At 35.1% G+C, this 16,801-nt stretch overlaps 1 protein-coding gene across 1 annotated transcript in view; it reads right to left on the bottom strand.

Annotated features, from left to right (window-relative positions):
- The window catches only part of LOC122798020 (ethanolaminephosphotransferase 1-like), a 1,115,305-nt gene that overhangs the window by 340,720 nt on the left and 757,784 nt on the right, over positions 1-16,801 (bottom strand). The gene's annotated exons all lie outside the window — the stretch shown is intronic.

Raw genomic sequence — 16,801 nt, 5'->3', positions numbered from 1 at the left:
AAACGATATGTCCTACATGGACTGACTCAAGTCACTATAGTCAGTATGCAACAGACTGCTAATTAGTGACCTGTGTATTGAATACAAGGTATCCTCCAACCCAGTACTGATGGACCTTCTGTACATCAGCAAGTCAAATAACATCAGAAATACCCTGTTTAGAGAGCTAAACCTTTTCTGCATAATCAATATAACAGTTTGGAAGGATGGGTATATCTCACAGAGGATATCTTTGCTTTGGAAAAGACTTTCCATACACGTTAACAAAGCTCATCCCCATTCAAATTCTACTACAACTTGGATCTCTGGACAGATAATAGAACAATTACTACAGGACTGTCCCCTGTACTACTAATGGACAGAGACAGCTCCTAAATGCTTCATTCCATGTATGGGTCCCCTGAAATCATATATGGTATGATCCCCGTTACACTCACTAGGGGGTAATATATTATTATCAGCCATGGGATGGGAAAGGCCAATATACATCAAACAGGATCAGTTAATTCAAGTACCAAAAGGGGACTGGCTAGACATAGAATGACCCGCAAGGATAGCTAACCTAGTACTTACCCAAGAACCTATGAACTAGGAGTTACTTGACCTGTTTGACAGAATGGGGGTTGGGACTTACAGCTATTTTATTGAGAGAGATCAATAGGATTGTTGAAATATCACCCCAGGAAATTATGGTTTTAAACAACTGGACTGTATCAAACCTTTAATTCCATCCTGTATGTCAGAATATGATGCAGTTTTGGACATGGTGAATAGAAATTGTAAGGCTCTGTTAATATGGAATGAGAAAAAAATTAGCAGGGACGCCAATGATTATGCATCTAACAGAACCTAAACTGGAAACAAAGAGTTAGTGGTGGTGAAAAGTAAAGCAGTAGAGAATAATCAGGTTCAAGAACATGATTGGAATGATAACCATCCTTCAGAGTTTAATAATTATGATTTCTGGACCTCCTTCCTTTGGGGATGTCTGGGAGATTAGTGGCTCTCTCAATGAATCAGGATTCACACCAACTGATGTCAAAGTACTTTATATCACAGAAGAATCAACTGCTGAGAAGCAGAGGAAGAGGAAAGGGGGGAAAGAGATCATTTTGGTTACCAATTCTTTTTTTCTCTCAAAAATTTCTTTATTGAATTTTGATTAATCATACAAACAATAATGACATTGAAACTTGTGAAACTTGACATTTAGGAGTTAGAAAAATGACATAGCTTGTAAATACATATAACAAATTCATAAATAAGAGAGTAAGCAAAACTATACACAATATTTACAAAAGGTAACCAAGGAGAAATAGCATGGTAAATATACCCATTTAGTAAAATGATATAAATGAATTGATATATCATATATTGTATCATGACAGAAAGTGATAGAGCTATATATCAACATTAATAATATAGAGGACCTTCTCTAAAGCTTTATTGTTTAAAGCCATTTTTTTAGGACTTTTCAACAAAGTTTTCTGTGCCGAAATATAAGAATAAGCCAGTGACCTAAAATCATTCCAGTTCATTTTAGTACGGTCAAGCCAATTTTTGGATATATAAAGTTTTATAAGAGAACAAATATATATATATATATATATATATATATATATATATATATATACACTTTGATGTCAAATTTAGAAAGATGTATCATAGGTATATGAAGAATTGCTGTTTCCCAGGATAAGGTTGTTTTATGGTATCCCATTTTTTTGTAACCGTACTTTCAAGGAAGTCCAGAGTTTGTGTGTGATGACAAAAACCAAAAAATATGTAGATCATCAGCATTGGAAAAGGAGCAACACGGGCAAGATGGAGATTTACTAGCATTAAATTTATTTAGTTTGGAAGGAGTGCAATAAGCATTATTATTTATCATTAATTGAGTATAGAACAATTTCTTGAAAGGAGAATACTCAAGAGTGTTTCTAATAGCAGCCAATTTTTGATTTATAGTTAATTGAGAATTGTATTTATCCCAGAAGTTAGAAGAGAGACACTGTGAGTCATGTATTAAATTATTTAATAAGTTATAAGTTTTTGATAACATCTTCTCAGGGAGTAACAAGATTTTCATTATCGTGTCTAGATTATTTAGGTCTTGTTTTGTTGGCTTAATATATGCAAATTTAGCACTAATTATGTCTCTTAATTGGCGTAGGATAGTAGTATATTTGCTACTGACATTCAATAATTTTCTAAGATCAGTCAAAGATTCATCTTTATATTTCAAAAGATCCCACACATTCATATTTTTTATTTGAGGATAATTTGTAAGATTAATTTGTAGTTCATTCAACTTAATATTGGGATTTAAATGAAGTGGTTGTAATAGATAAGAAATATTATCCAGATTAATAAGTTTTAATATCTCATGAAATGATGTAACTTTTTGCTTTAGGCAATTTGAGATTTTAAGAGTATTTATAATATCCATAGAAAGAAATGGAATGGCAATGGGATTAATATTTTTGTTTACAATATACTGATGCCAAAGTTTAACCCAAATAGGGATATTATTATAATTGAGCTTATTCAAATTAGAAATGGTCAACAATTTATTAGCTGCAGTGATTAGATAGTAAAGATGCAAATTCGGCAGACCCAATCCACCCTTACTTTTGGGGGTTGATAATTTGGAATATGAAATTCTAACAGATTTAGGGAACCACAAAAATTTGGCCAATTCTTTGTTAACATTACTGAAAAAGGATTTAGACACAATTTGGTCTGAGGAGATGAACTGGAAAAGAATTTTACGGAGGATATTCATTTTGATTATCGCTGCTTTAGATAGAAGTGATAAGTTGAGTAGTTCCCATCTACGCATATCCAATAAAACCGTTGACCATATTCTGTTTAAATTGTTTTGAAAAAAGGATAGGGTGTTATGTTCAACATTAATACCCAAGTATTTAGTCTCATAAGTAATTTGAAAGAGGGATTCAGGAAATAAATATGGTTTATGTGCCAAATGGTTTAAAGGAAGAATGTGTGTTTTTTGGGAGTTTATTTTATAACCTGAAGCAATTAAAAATTGCTCTAAAGAATTGACCAGCTTGTTAAGATCTGTAATTGGTGTTTGAAAGTATAAAACTAGATCATCCGCAAAGGCTGATAAGAGTAAATTGGTGTTCAAGACCCTAGGAATTCTATGCAAGGAGTTTTGTGCTATATATAAAAGCAGTGGTTCTATATATAAGTTGAAAAGGAAGGGAGATAAATGGGCATCCCTGTCTTGTACCATTAGTAATCTTTATAGGGATAGAGGTGCAACCATTAATATATAATCTAGTAAAAGAGTCTTTGTACAAAGTTTTGATCAGATTTATAAATGTATTGGGAATATTGAAATAGGACATGGTTTGAAAGAGGAAATCCCAATTCACTCTATCGAATGCTTTCGACGCATCAAGGATCAATGCATACAATGGATTGTTTTCATTTTTGGTAAGGTGTATAATAGATTCCAGAGTTAGAGTATTATCCCAAGCATGCCTGCAGGACATAAAACCTGCTTGATCTGAAGAGATTATTGAAGGCAAGACATTCTTAAGTCTATTTGCAAGAATGGAGGATAGAATTTTTATATCTATATTGATTAAAGAAATGGGTCTATAGTTATAGGGATCTGTTTTATCTTTATTATTTTTTAAGATTAGTATAGTTTTTGAAGTGTTCCAATGCAGATCAGATATATCATTAGATTTGATATGGTTATAAATTTTAAGAAGGAAGGGGACAAGTATTGGCTTAAAGAATTTGAAGAATTCCGGTGTGAGACCATCTGGGCCTGGTGATTTACTAGATTTGAGTCTATCAATGGAGTCAGAAATTTCCTGGACACTTAAAGGAGCTGAAAGAATGCACTGTTGTTGATCGTTCAAAGTAGGAAATGTTAATGAGCTTAGAAATCCATTTATATGGGAATTGGTCATAGGATTAGATTTTTTGGAGTAAATGTCAGTATATAATAGAGTAAAGAGTTGTATAACTTCCTTATCTGTGTTATAAATCTGTTTTTATACTGAATAGGCGATATTTTGGGCCTAGCAAAATTTTGTTTAATAATTCTTGCTAAAAGTTTAGAGGGGACCTGAGCCCATTCTGAATAAGTAGCTAAAAGTCTTTGTTCAAGGATGGAGAGATTGTTTTGATGTAAGAGAAGAAGTTCTTTTTGGGATTCTTAGATTTGTTTGTAATATGTAGGGTCAGAGTTTACTCTATACTGATTTTCAAGAGTCTGAATCTTTCGTTTTAGGAAGTTTTCCTTATTATTGTATTGTTTTTTAAGATAGGAAGCTTTATTTATAAACATGCCTCTCAGTCTTGCCTTGCATGCAGCCCATTGTATATCATAGGGAATAGCTGTTGAGTGTAGGTTACTCTCCATTTCTTGTATTATTTCTGTAATTAATTTAATAATTTCCTTGTTATGTAACAAGTTATTATTCAAGGTCCACATATTCTGTTTATATGAATACCCAGCGTTCGTAATCAAATTTAGTTTTAGTAAAATTCTTGAATGATCAGAGAGATATCTGGGTTCAATAGAAAACTCTGATACCATATGTGAAAGAGTAGCCGAAATAAGAAAGAAGTCCAATCTGGACCATGAGTTATAGCATTTTGAATAATATGTGTATCTATCTTTTTTATTTGTGTATTTAGTGAATTGTATAGGGTCAATAAGATTATAATCTAATATGAGATCTTCTAAAGCTATGGAAGACTGATGATTATATGAAGACGAGCTACTAGTACGATCTATCTCAGGGTTAATAACAGCATTCCAATCTCCGCCTACAATGATATAATGATCTTTAAAGGAAGAAAGAATATTACATATTTGAAGAATAAATAAATGCTGATGATTACAGGGAGCATATAAGTTAAGGACAAGAAGAGGTTTATCAAGGTTATGTAGTATAGTGGTAAAATAACACCATCTACCATTAGTATCAAATTTTTCTTCTATAATGGATCCCTGAAATTTCTGTTTAATTATGATGGCTACCCCTCTCGAGTTAGAGGTATCACCAGATGCTATTATTTTTTGAATCCACTTTTTGTTCATTTCTTTGTACCAATCATCCCTGGGAGTATGAGTATCTTGTAAAATGCATATGTTGGATTGAGATTTAAAAATTAAATGGAATAATAAGGATTTCTTGGTTTTGTTATGAATTCCCCTTACATTCCATGAATCAATATTCAATGAATTAGCCATATTTTTTCAAAGAGCCCTGAAGAATAAACTATGAATATTTAGTTTTTGGAATAAAGTGAGAGCTATGAAGGTTGGTCCTAATAGAGCTATTATCCTTGTGTAATGTTGTCTTTCGAGATGAATTTGAAGTTATTTTTATGATATTCCTTCCTATCTACCCCAGTGCCTATCCACCCTACCTTAACTACAGAAGGAATAAAGAGAACACAACTTATAATAAATAAAAACTTGGTTACCAATATATTCAAAATACAAAGGAAAGACTTAAGGAAGTCCTAAAAAGGACTATAATATGTTTAACAAAACTAAACATATATACAAGATTATCATAAAACCAGATGTCCGACATATCCATTACCCATTCACTTGAGCCCCCAACACTCCTTAATGTATAGTAAGGATGAATCATGTATAAGTAACACTGTAAATCACCTCTTTTTTGTACGTCTTCATTTTTATGAAAATCTAAATAGAGTTTTTCCCCAAAGTAAAATATGTATCCATTTTGAAGTAAAAATGTACCTATTATATAGTTCAAGATATCTTAACAATTTTATCTATTTACAAGTAAATTTAAACTAAGCATCTGACACATTTTGTTTAATCACTCCTTAAGCTCTAGGCTATTAGAACCTGTTAATTATGTTATAGGCATCTGGTGTTATTATGTATGTAGTCAAAATATAGTCTAATAGTAGATGTCAATCTAGGGTCAAAACATTACTTACGAGCATAACCTTAAACTTCTATATTACACCATTCATTTTGTTAATGAATACTATAGTAACCTGAGGTTTCAAATATATTCATTTACATAATAAGCTGAAGTAATGATGATCACATATTGTAAAAAAAAATTGTAAACAATATTTATGTGAACTGATATGCGTGAAGAATAGTGGCTTATCGGGTCTCAGGAAAAGCATGGTGAAAAAAGCGTAGATGATATATGAAGCTAGAATCTTGTTGGGTGAGAATGCTTCTATAAATATATTTCTATATATATATTTCTATTAACAAAAAATCTAGTTAAACATTTATAAAATTCTGTTTGAGTGTGTATGTGTTGTTTCATACTTAGAAGAAACCCCAGAGCACTAAAAAATAATAGCAACTAACACAGAAAACACATATCAAATAACCCTATTGCGACATTTATACAACAACTGGAAATGTAATCTTTTTAACGTTTTTACAAATGCTATATATTTCTAAGAGATGAGCTGCCTGGTCATGTAATTTATAATGAATAGCAGAACCTTTGGTGATGGCTATTAAAATAGCCACACTTATGCATAGTACATTGCACAACTAATGTCAATTCAGTGACTTAACCAGCAAACAGGTGATTGGCAATAAGCTTAAGCATGTCCTTTTCTTCTTAAGCTTACAGGAATCTCACTAAGCAGGGAAGACTCTCCTTCCTCAGCTTATAAGGCAGGACCAGGAGGAGAAGGGCTGCAGAAAAAAGAGACATAAAAAGCCAAAGAAAAAAGCTGCTGTCCTCACACCGGAGGCATCATTTCTAATCCACACGTAAGCTAAAGAACCACATACGGAACTTTAGGACTGCAGACATGACAGGCAAAATATGAAGATACATTCTTCAATGAGGGAGAAATTGCAAGAATCTCTCCGATGTGGCTGGGTCTGAGTCAAAGGTCCTAAAGCAACAACACAGCCCTCCAGGAAGACTATGCTTTAAGACAACGGAAATCTGAGGGAAACAGCCATTATGCCGGATTATATGTAACATCAGCAATCAAGATATGAATCATGTTTTTGACCTTCCGACTAGTCACATAACATCCGAAGTGAGTGATTTGTGACTTATTCAGGTTTTATGGAAATGCCAAAATGCAGAACTTCAAAGTATTCATACGATCAAACTGTATTACGAGCATGGATCTTGTCGAAGGAAGTTTTTATGTCAGATGGTATGTCAGTTCATAAAATGCTTTCTCGCATTGGTATGTTCAACAACTGTAGCCTGAAAGAATATCTACTCAGATGTTCGTGTTTTCACATGTAAGTTATGATGAATAACTAAATAAACAGCTCTTGAAACAAGCTTGATTATGAAGTAAGTGTCCATCAATAGTAGAATTATTTCTCATGTTTTTTGTTATATTTGAAGTTATTTCAAGCTACGTGTATTTTGTATGTTTAATGTCATTCAGGTTTATAGTTTTGGATGGGAGTTCAGCGATTACAACCAGTACTCTGAGAAGTATATCATTATTTTTAAGTAACTGAAACAGGGAGAGATTTGAATAAATTCAAAAAAATATCTTTTGCCTCTTGTGGATCCGTTACAGAGAATCTTCTGCCATTATACAGAAAGGATAGCATATTTGGATAACTCATGCGAAACTTGATTTCGCGCTTAATCAGTTCTGCACAATAAGGTGATAGTTTTTGTCTGTTCTATTTGTAAAGGTAAATCCTGTGAGAATGTGAGTTTATGTTTGTTCCATACAAAAGTCTTTTGATTTCTAGCAGCCTCCAAGATGTTTTGGGTATCCTGAAAGTTTACCAACCTTGTATATATGAGTCTTGGTGAAGCAGATTCTTGGTGGGAACGCAGGGCTCTGTGCGCTCTTTCAACAATAAGAGAGTCAGGCTTTAATTCACATTTAAGCAATGCTCCAAATATTTGTTTAGTGACTAAAATAAGGCTTTGATTCTCATAAGATTCAGGCAATCCTCTAATTATTACATTGTTTCTGCGACTTCTCGCCTCTAAATCCAGTACTTTGGCTTGTAACTCAGCAATAAGAGAATCTTTAGAATTTAGATTTTTTTCCACAGAGTCTATTTTAATTTCTATATCTACACTCTTATTTTCAAGTAAGTCCATTCTTTCATTGATTTGCTTAAGTGTTTTACCAAAGTCCATGAATTGATCAGAAAAACTCTGTATAGCAGTTTGAATAGGTTGTAAAGCCATTTTTAAATCTTCAATATGAAAACTAGAGTCCATTTTTTCTTTGGTACTTACTTTGATATTTTCAGTAGATTGTTTAGTAGTTCTTAGTCTTTTGGAGCCAGTGTCCTTCTCAGGAGAAAGCATAGAGGAAAATTTGGCCTTGGTTTTTTGAGTCTCCATGGAGTCAGAGTTCCCAGCCATGCCCAGGATAAGGTGTGAAATCAGGATAACTGGCACAGAGACAGGCTTCAGGAGTGCACGTGGCAAGAGATTCTTGAGGCCAAAAGTATTCTGTGGTAAATTTTTCTATAATTTATAGTTTTTCCCACTACAAATGAAATCTGAGTGGAGTATTTAAGTTCCGGCAACTTTCTGAATAAAAAACTGTGGAAAAACTTCTCTATAAAGATACTTAAAAAACGGTTATTATAGAGCAGTAAGGAGCACAGTGAATAAGGTGCAATCTAGCCGGCAGCCATCTTGGAATCATTTTGGTTACCAATTCTTGTGTTTATGAAAGAAGAAATTTTAAAGTATTTAACTAAAGTCATATTGATTGTTTTATGGACCTATTTTGCAAAGGACTAACTTTTGTTCCAGTGTGCGATAAGAATATAGCCAATATGCAAACTGAATTTAAGCTCCTTGTTGGAACATTAAATTTAAGGTTGATTTAAAAATGAAGTAGAGGTAAAGATGCATATTGTATTGTTTTTAGATTACAACATAAAAAATTTTATAATTTCCTTTACAGTCTATTGTTATTGGATAAGTTGTGTGAAACTGATATTATGCAAATTTGTCTTGATAGATCTAAGAATATTTGTTTTCAGTCTTTCAGTGGAAGAAAGTGCTATTTTAATGAGTTTCTAATATTAGATAAAATATTAGAATTATGCAAGGGGATAGTTGTGATGGATTATTTGTCTTATTCCAGTGCTATGCTAGTGTAGCTTATGGATGATGTTCACACTCAAATTCAAGCTTATGTTGGTACTTTTAACCAAGCACCAATACAAAACAAAAAGAAAACAATAAAAAGACATGAATCACATATACACGTAGGTGCTATAAAATGGCACCAAACATAAATACAATAAACAGAAAAAATGAGGTTAACAGCAAGGCATGCAAACATGTTAACTGTAAATTCAGTCCACTCTACTATATGTTAGACTGACTAAATGTCTTTAAGGCAAGTGTAAACCTATCCAGTTAGAAGCATTCATGGAGCCACTGAGGCAGTGAGTTCTGTAGTTAAAGATCTTGATACTGAAAAGAATAAAAACCCAAACTCTCCAAATTAACCCATGGAACAGACAGCAGCCCTCTAATGCAATTCTCATACTGGGCAGTAAGGCACAATGAGCCCCTACAAATAACAAGGCCTCAGATCATGAAGGGTCAGATACACTAATACCAGGATCTTAATTAAAGATTATCCTAAACTGGACAGGAAGCCAATGTATGTTGCACAAAACAGGTATAATATCTTAATAATAATATGTCAGTAAGTAGCCTAGCAACAGTTCTGCAACAGCTGAAACCAGTCAAGTTTGAAATTAAACAGACCTAAGTACAGGTTATTATAGCAGTCCAATCTTGAACAGAACAAGATGTGAATGATGTGAACCACAGCTGAGGGATCTGATTGAGGAATTAGGTGCTTAAACCCGGGAATGTTTTGTAGATGGAAACAAGATGACCACCACAGCTGACACCTGGTCTGGGTATCATTCATGCAACCATGATACACTAAGTCCTTTTCTGAAGTAGATCTCTCAAAGGACGCACATATACATAGTGAACAATAAAGGGCACCAAATAGAAAACTAAGGTTGTTCTAAGTTTGCAACTTTACTCTGAGCTGGGTGTAAAGTTTTGGTTATTTGTTGTTTTGATTGTGTTTCCACCTGCAGGGAGCCTTTTAGTAGTGGGTACTCTACATCGATGTAGCTTTAAAGCTAGTGACATGGCTACATTGATTTTCTTGTCATGTGGTAAACAGTTTTTCCAGGGGATTTTAGTTATAGATATCATGGAGCTTAGGCCACTCATACTGTGTCTGAGGGTCTATATTAGAAAACTGAGCATTCAAAATGTCGAGTGTTCTAATATCGAACCTTAGTAATTGAAAAAAAAAACATTGAAAATTTGGAACAGCGAATTTTTTCCTAGGGAAAAACTTCACTGTTCCAAAACACATACACACAACACAAGCACACCAAACAAACTGCAATCCACATACATACACCTAAACTCTTACACCTAACCCTACACTAAGCTATACATACACCACTCCACTAACTATCCCCTTACCCTAACCCTAAGGTCCATCACTATCGCACAGTCACCTCACCCACGCCCTAACCCTAACTCACCTAACCCACATGTCCACACAAACGCACAATAACCTGAACCCAACCTGTAACTTTCCACCAGAGCACCAGAAAATACCAAAGCAACAGAAACAGACAACTGTTCCCTAGGAAAGAATTCAGTTTCCTGTTTATTTGATATTTTCAGCATTCGCTAAAAACGGGTCGATATTAGAACACACAACATTTCAAATGTTCGGTGTTCTAATATAGACCCGTGTCTGATTATAATGTACTAAACCTTCTAACATGATTTGGTGTCATAAAGGAAGAAATATCGACTAGAACCAAATAAATACATATTCAGATATGAAAAATATATCTGTTTTTAAGATTTTTGTGTTTTGAAATACAAAAGAGTAATTTGCAGTAGATGTATGGCTCAAATCCAACCTTCTGCTGTTCATTCATTACAGGGACACTTGGCTAAAAATTGTTAGCTTTGTATCCAGAAGTTTCATTCATTCTTCATTGCAAGAGGTTAAGATGAAAACTGGAAGACAGATATAGCATCCTGCTTTCCTGAATTTAAAGGAAAAGATGTACATATATTTAACTCATTTAATTCTCTTGAAGACAGACATACAAAAATAGCAGCACTGAGTGAAAAAGGCACTAATTTTTGTCTGCTCAGAAAGAAAGTAACGCTTATTAGACATATTTCTTTACAAGAGCACAGTATCCTACAAAGACTATAGATGTTCATGCCACTCCAGCTGAGAATGAAGTTAATAGCTGTGAATTTGGTAAGCTGCATGATTCTCTAATAAGATACAGACTATTTTGTGATATAAGAAATAACAAAATGATGGGCATGCTATTAAGAACATCTGAAATTAGCAGTGCTCATTTAAAATAATTACTTGAGAAAAAGAATGCAGGTGAAATAAGAAATAAAGGCAGGGTACACTGTAAAATAATGGATATAAAAGGCTATGCGATGATCCAAGAAGTAGGCCACACAGCTTGCACGATTTTAATTAAAGTTTGCAGAAGGTGTAGCTAGATACATAAAACAAAACATTTCTATGTTTTAGTCAGCCACACTGAATCTCTGCTATTAAAGGGTAATTTAAATTTGTGTTTCAAACAAATGTGCATGTCTTTGAACAAAATTGTGAAATGGACTGTTACTTTGTTCAATGAAAGTGAAAATGATTGCGACAGTTTAGACTGAAAATGCATGAGAGACAACAACACAGGAGCACAAGACAGAGTTCTGAAAAGAGATAATGAGAATTAATAGACTGAGTGTAAAAACCAAAAGCAGACACAGGTGCAGAATGTAATATTTTGTTTTTAAACAGCTGGCGTCAGAAAATGCTGAAAAGGGAGCTGTTTGCACATTGTTAACCTATTCTATTTGCTGGCACTAATTTTATTTTATTTATTTATTTATTTATTTAACATTTGTTTACTGGGATAGTCCGACTGTCTGAGAACCCATTTTCAGTACAGGCCTGGGCAGAAAAGCTCCAGAGACTGTTAAAATTATTTGGAAATACAGAAAATATTTAGAATTACAAAAATCAAAAATATTTAGAAATATATGTTAGACATATCCTAATCAATAGAGGGTATCCATATCATAAAAAAGTATTTTGAGTTACAATGATTAAACAAATTGCAAAGCAGGTTGGTTCTTAGTTAAAGTTAGGTAAGAATACTAGCAATAGTTAGAACTGTGTGGGAATTATGTACAAGTACGTCAGGTGGGAGAGTGGCAAGAGACCACAAAATGTATGAAATGTGACTAAAGTCAGAAGTGTACAGTAATTGAGTGGAGAGTAGACTAGAAAATAGGGGAGGGGAAAAAGGATAGTAGGTGGGAAAAGTGAGTTTGTGGAAAGTAGTTAGAGGGAAGAATAGTTACAGAAGTGGAGGAGGACAGGAGGAAAATAAAAAGTAGGTAAGCAAGTTACATATGATGGATGTAGAATGGTAGAGGAGTAAGTTGAGGAGCTGATATACAGGGGAAAGGGTTTAGCCAGGACAGGTGGATGATAATGAGTCAAAAATGATGACATGAATACAAAATCTGGAGCACAGATTCCTTTTTCAACAGTAGCTCTTAATTATTTTGATATTCTGAGTAGTGCAGTTTGCAAGCATCTAGCGATATACACATTTTCAGAGTATTAGTGCAAAGACTACATATGTACTGTATCAAAATCACACTGAAACAAAAACATATTTTAGACACTCTGCAGGGGCATGGCAGTGATATCCTATATAACTACTGATTTATTCATAGACCTAGGAACTTCTAGGAAAGTAAACCCTGCCAGTGATGTATGCTTCTAGACGTACATGCAATACTTAGGAGTACAACTGTTGTTAAGAAAGTCATGGGTCCGGATTCAATAAACTCAGTGTAGGTTCCGTGCAAGGCCTACAAGGAATGTTTTCCCATACTCAGTAGTGCTCATTGTGCAGCATCATGCCATGAATATTAATGATGCAAGGTGCGCATAAGCAAGGTTTCATGGCTTGCACCACAGTTTCTGGCTGCAAAACCTGTAGTGTGAATGCGGACTGTACTAGCGAACCTTTTAGCGCAACACATCTGGACAAACACTATAATGGGTGGACAAAAGGCCAATAATAGGGGCAAATTTACAATATTGTTATGAAAACCGCAGAAAGTAGGTAGAATAGTAGGATTTGTGTTAGCATGCATTTTCTGAAGGATATGAAATACGAAACTGAAATATATGCCATTATGTATTGACTTCAGTCTTCAGTGATTTTCCAGAAAACTACATAGTTTACAAGGAACAGCCCAAGCATATGATGCAATCTGGACATTTTGCAAAAATCTCCATTTTGTTTTTTTTTTTTTTTTTTTTTGAGGGCAGTGTTTATGTGCTGCGCTGCTTAGCACAGAAGTGTTTGACTGTGCTCACCTGGTTTACGCACAAAATGGAGGAATGGACCACCCAGGATGCAGACAGGGTGCAGCAGTCACAAACATAAACTGGATGCATTCAATTAATACTATTGGCTATCTCACAAACATGGTAAGCAGCATTGTGCTATGATTAACAGGAAGACATTTACAATAACTACTAAGATAGGGCATATCATGTCACTAATCCTGTGACAGCAGGTGTTAAGTGCATGTGTGGAATGCAGATGGTCCAGGGTTCTAGTACAGGGTGTGTACATTTTGTTTTACTGTTGTGAGAATGTAGATGATACCAATGAAGTGCAACATACACAACTATGTGAGTGTAGGAGAACCACAGACATTGTTCATTTGACTAGCACATTTACACAATTGCTTGTATACCAAATAATCTTGAAACTATAATACTTGCCACTGTTGCACATCGCTTAACATTGTACAAAAACATTGCCTGACAGTGTGAACCTTTGCCTACTATATTTATGCAATGGTAAGTGATGCACAACATTTTCAAATGTCGTAAAACCAAACTGTGTGCACTCTCAGTAAGCGGGAGAAGTGCAGTTGGGAAAACATCAGGATATAAAATGCAATTGGCAGAAAATGCTCATTATACATTGATCTTGAGCTATGGCAGGCATGTCTGGAATTGCTGGTGAGGGAGTGCACTTTTGGGCACAGAAGTGGTGTGTCCAGGAGTCCAAAATTATTGTTGGACTCCTAGTTAAGGAGCATGGGCACCAGTGGATGCAGCAGGACTATTCAGGCTCAGAATATAAGTCTGAAGCCTGGAATAGTATTGCCAGGGCTTTAACCAGAGCTACAGGTATCTCTCACACTAGTGACAAATACAGATGATCTCCAAAGGAGGAAGCAAGATACCCTTGCCCACTGGATAGGAGAATTTAGTACAGAGGACACCTCACAGATGTGTAAGTATCAGTTTCAGTGAATAATTGTAAGAGTTAAAAACTGAATATTAGTCAAGACTGGTATTCATAATGGTATTCTGTTCAGTTCTGTGTTTTTCCACAGCTGCTACGCAGGAAGCCTCAAATGTCAGGTCCCATGCTGCACGTTTAAGGTTGCAAGAAGCATGTGGTATGTATGCATCAGAACAGTACTGTCTAAATAGTACTTTAATAGCAATAATAATAATAATAATAATAATTTGTATAGTAATTTAGTAGCATTAAACATTAAAGACTGCTTAGCTGGTATTTAATACAGCTGTATAAAACTGAGCATGCATATCTCAAATGTAAAGGAAACTATGCATACCTTAGTCAGCAGCACAAAGCAATGGTGCCATATTCTAAAATAAAAATGAGCATGCATCTCTAAGCTGTAAAAGAAAAGTATGCATGCAGTAGTCTATAGGACAAAATAACAGTACAGTATTGGAGAGGAGTCATCGGTTGTGGGTTCAAAAAACACACTTCCCAAATAATACAATACTGTTAGGATTTCATCATTATTGCAATGTAACCTCATACCTCTATCAGTGGCACAATTAGCCTTCTGTAAACTGTAATCAGTATAACTGGAACATGCATATGTGCAATACATGCATACATCAAGGATTGGTGGCTGCAATCTGTACTATTGTATGCTTCTGTTATGAACTGGGTAGTCTTAAACGTAATGAAAAAATTTGTTACGAGTTTGTAGTGTTAAAAGTAAAGGTAACAGAAAAGAGTCAAATAATTATATCAGTGCTTTGTATGTCACACATGAAGTTAATAATGTGTTCCCTTTTTTTTTCTCTCACCCAAAGCCTTTTCTGTTTTTTATTTGTTAAAATTTTTTTATTTTTTGTTTTTTTCCACATCACAGCAGAGTAGGCCTGTTCCACGGAATCCTCATGCCCCGACTCTACTGGCACTGGCTACAGCACCACTGCCCAGCACATCTAATGCAAAACCTGGAAACACCCCATCTGCTGCCCCTGCACTACATGGCCCCTCAGGTAGTTCTGCCCTGGAGGATAGGCCTGTGGCTTCCTCCAGGAGCAGTGATAGATGTGGTGAGTTTATCACTCAACAGGAACTGCCTGGGATTATGCATATGACTGTAAACCACACTGTGGATGCACTCTTATGCCGGATGGAGTACCTGCTTTCCATCCTCATTCAGAGTACATGTAGGAGACACAAACATTGGGCACTGCAGCCAGTGGTGCAGTGAGATGACAGTGATGATAGTCTACTGGGGGATGACCAGAGTCTCACTGTCAACTGCCTCAATGTGCAGGGGACCAGGATTTACCACCCTCTCCAAAACCATGGTGTTCATCCACCTGTTGTGCACTTCGTTGTCCCTGTCTCTTGTCTTGTTTGTCTTGACTGTCAGCAGTTTTTGTCCTCACCTGCCCAACTCACCTCACCCAGAGATTCCTACATTCTGTCCCCAACATTCCTCTATCTCTCAAAAAAAAAGGGTACCTGTCCCACAAAAAAAAATAATAAATTATTTCATATATAGGTCTCCATTTTACACACGTCTTTATGACGCACTTGATTCGATCCAGTTTAATATAGAATAGATTGTGCTGTGGTCACCCCTCTCTCTGGAGGTGACAGTCCAAATATTTTGCATATATGTTCATGTTTTATTCTTGAAAAAATAGATAGCTATGTTTTTTTCCTACATCCTTCCTGCACATTTCTTTCCTCTTTCACTTTGTTTTTCCTCTGCTTGCTCCCTATTTCACCAACTTCCTGTCTTTCCCATTTCTTTTTGTTAAAGAATTACTGCATGATGGTGCGCATTGCGCACTAATGAGCGGCTAGATGTTCGCAGACAATTGAAGTTTTATTCAGACAAAACTAAGACTCAGAAAAAATCTGACAAGCTGCTTATTTCTTTTAACAGTACAAAGCTGGGTTGGATTTTACTATCTCTTTCTGTAACTTTTGTGGAACATCTCTTCCAGACTAGATTAATGTTCATTCTAACATGGTTGTTAAAATTTTTAAATTTCAGTGAAAATAGGAAAGGTCCCCATCACCAATGGGGATATTTTCCCACTTGCAATGAAACCAGCACTGGTCACTTAGCTGACAGACCAAAATGATAGAAGTAGTCTCTCTTGGCTGGTGGCAAGCAACTTCTGTAGAGCATCACACCCGCATTTCCCTTATCTACTAGCATGCTTCCTTATGTCCAGGTCATAAGGCAGACATATGGCACAAGAAGAAGATGCCCACGCTTTGATATATTGGTCTTATGTGTGGTATCCTTGGCAGGATACTTCTCATAAGTAAGCAATACTGCAGCAGTGATCAAATTAAAAATATCTAAACCAATACACATTTTCCAAACAAGTGATATCTCGAAGTTAT

The sequence above is a fragment of the Protopterus annectens genome, chromosome 3.part1, assembly GCF_019279795.1.
Source record: "Protopterus annectens isolate FY-2018-M chromosome 3.part1, PAN1.0, whole genome shotgun sequence".
NCBI classification, from domain to species: Eukaryota; Metazoa; Chordata; order Ceratodontiformes; family Protopteridae; genus Protopterus; species Protopterus annectens.
Note: the sequence above shows the minus strand (reverse complement) of the source record. Positions and strands in the feature narration are given on the sequence as shown.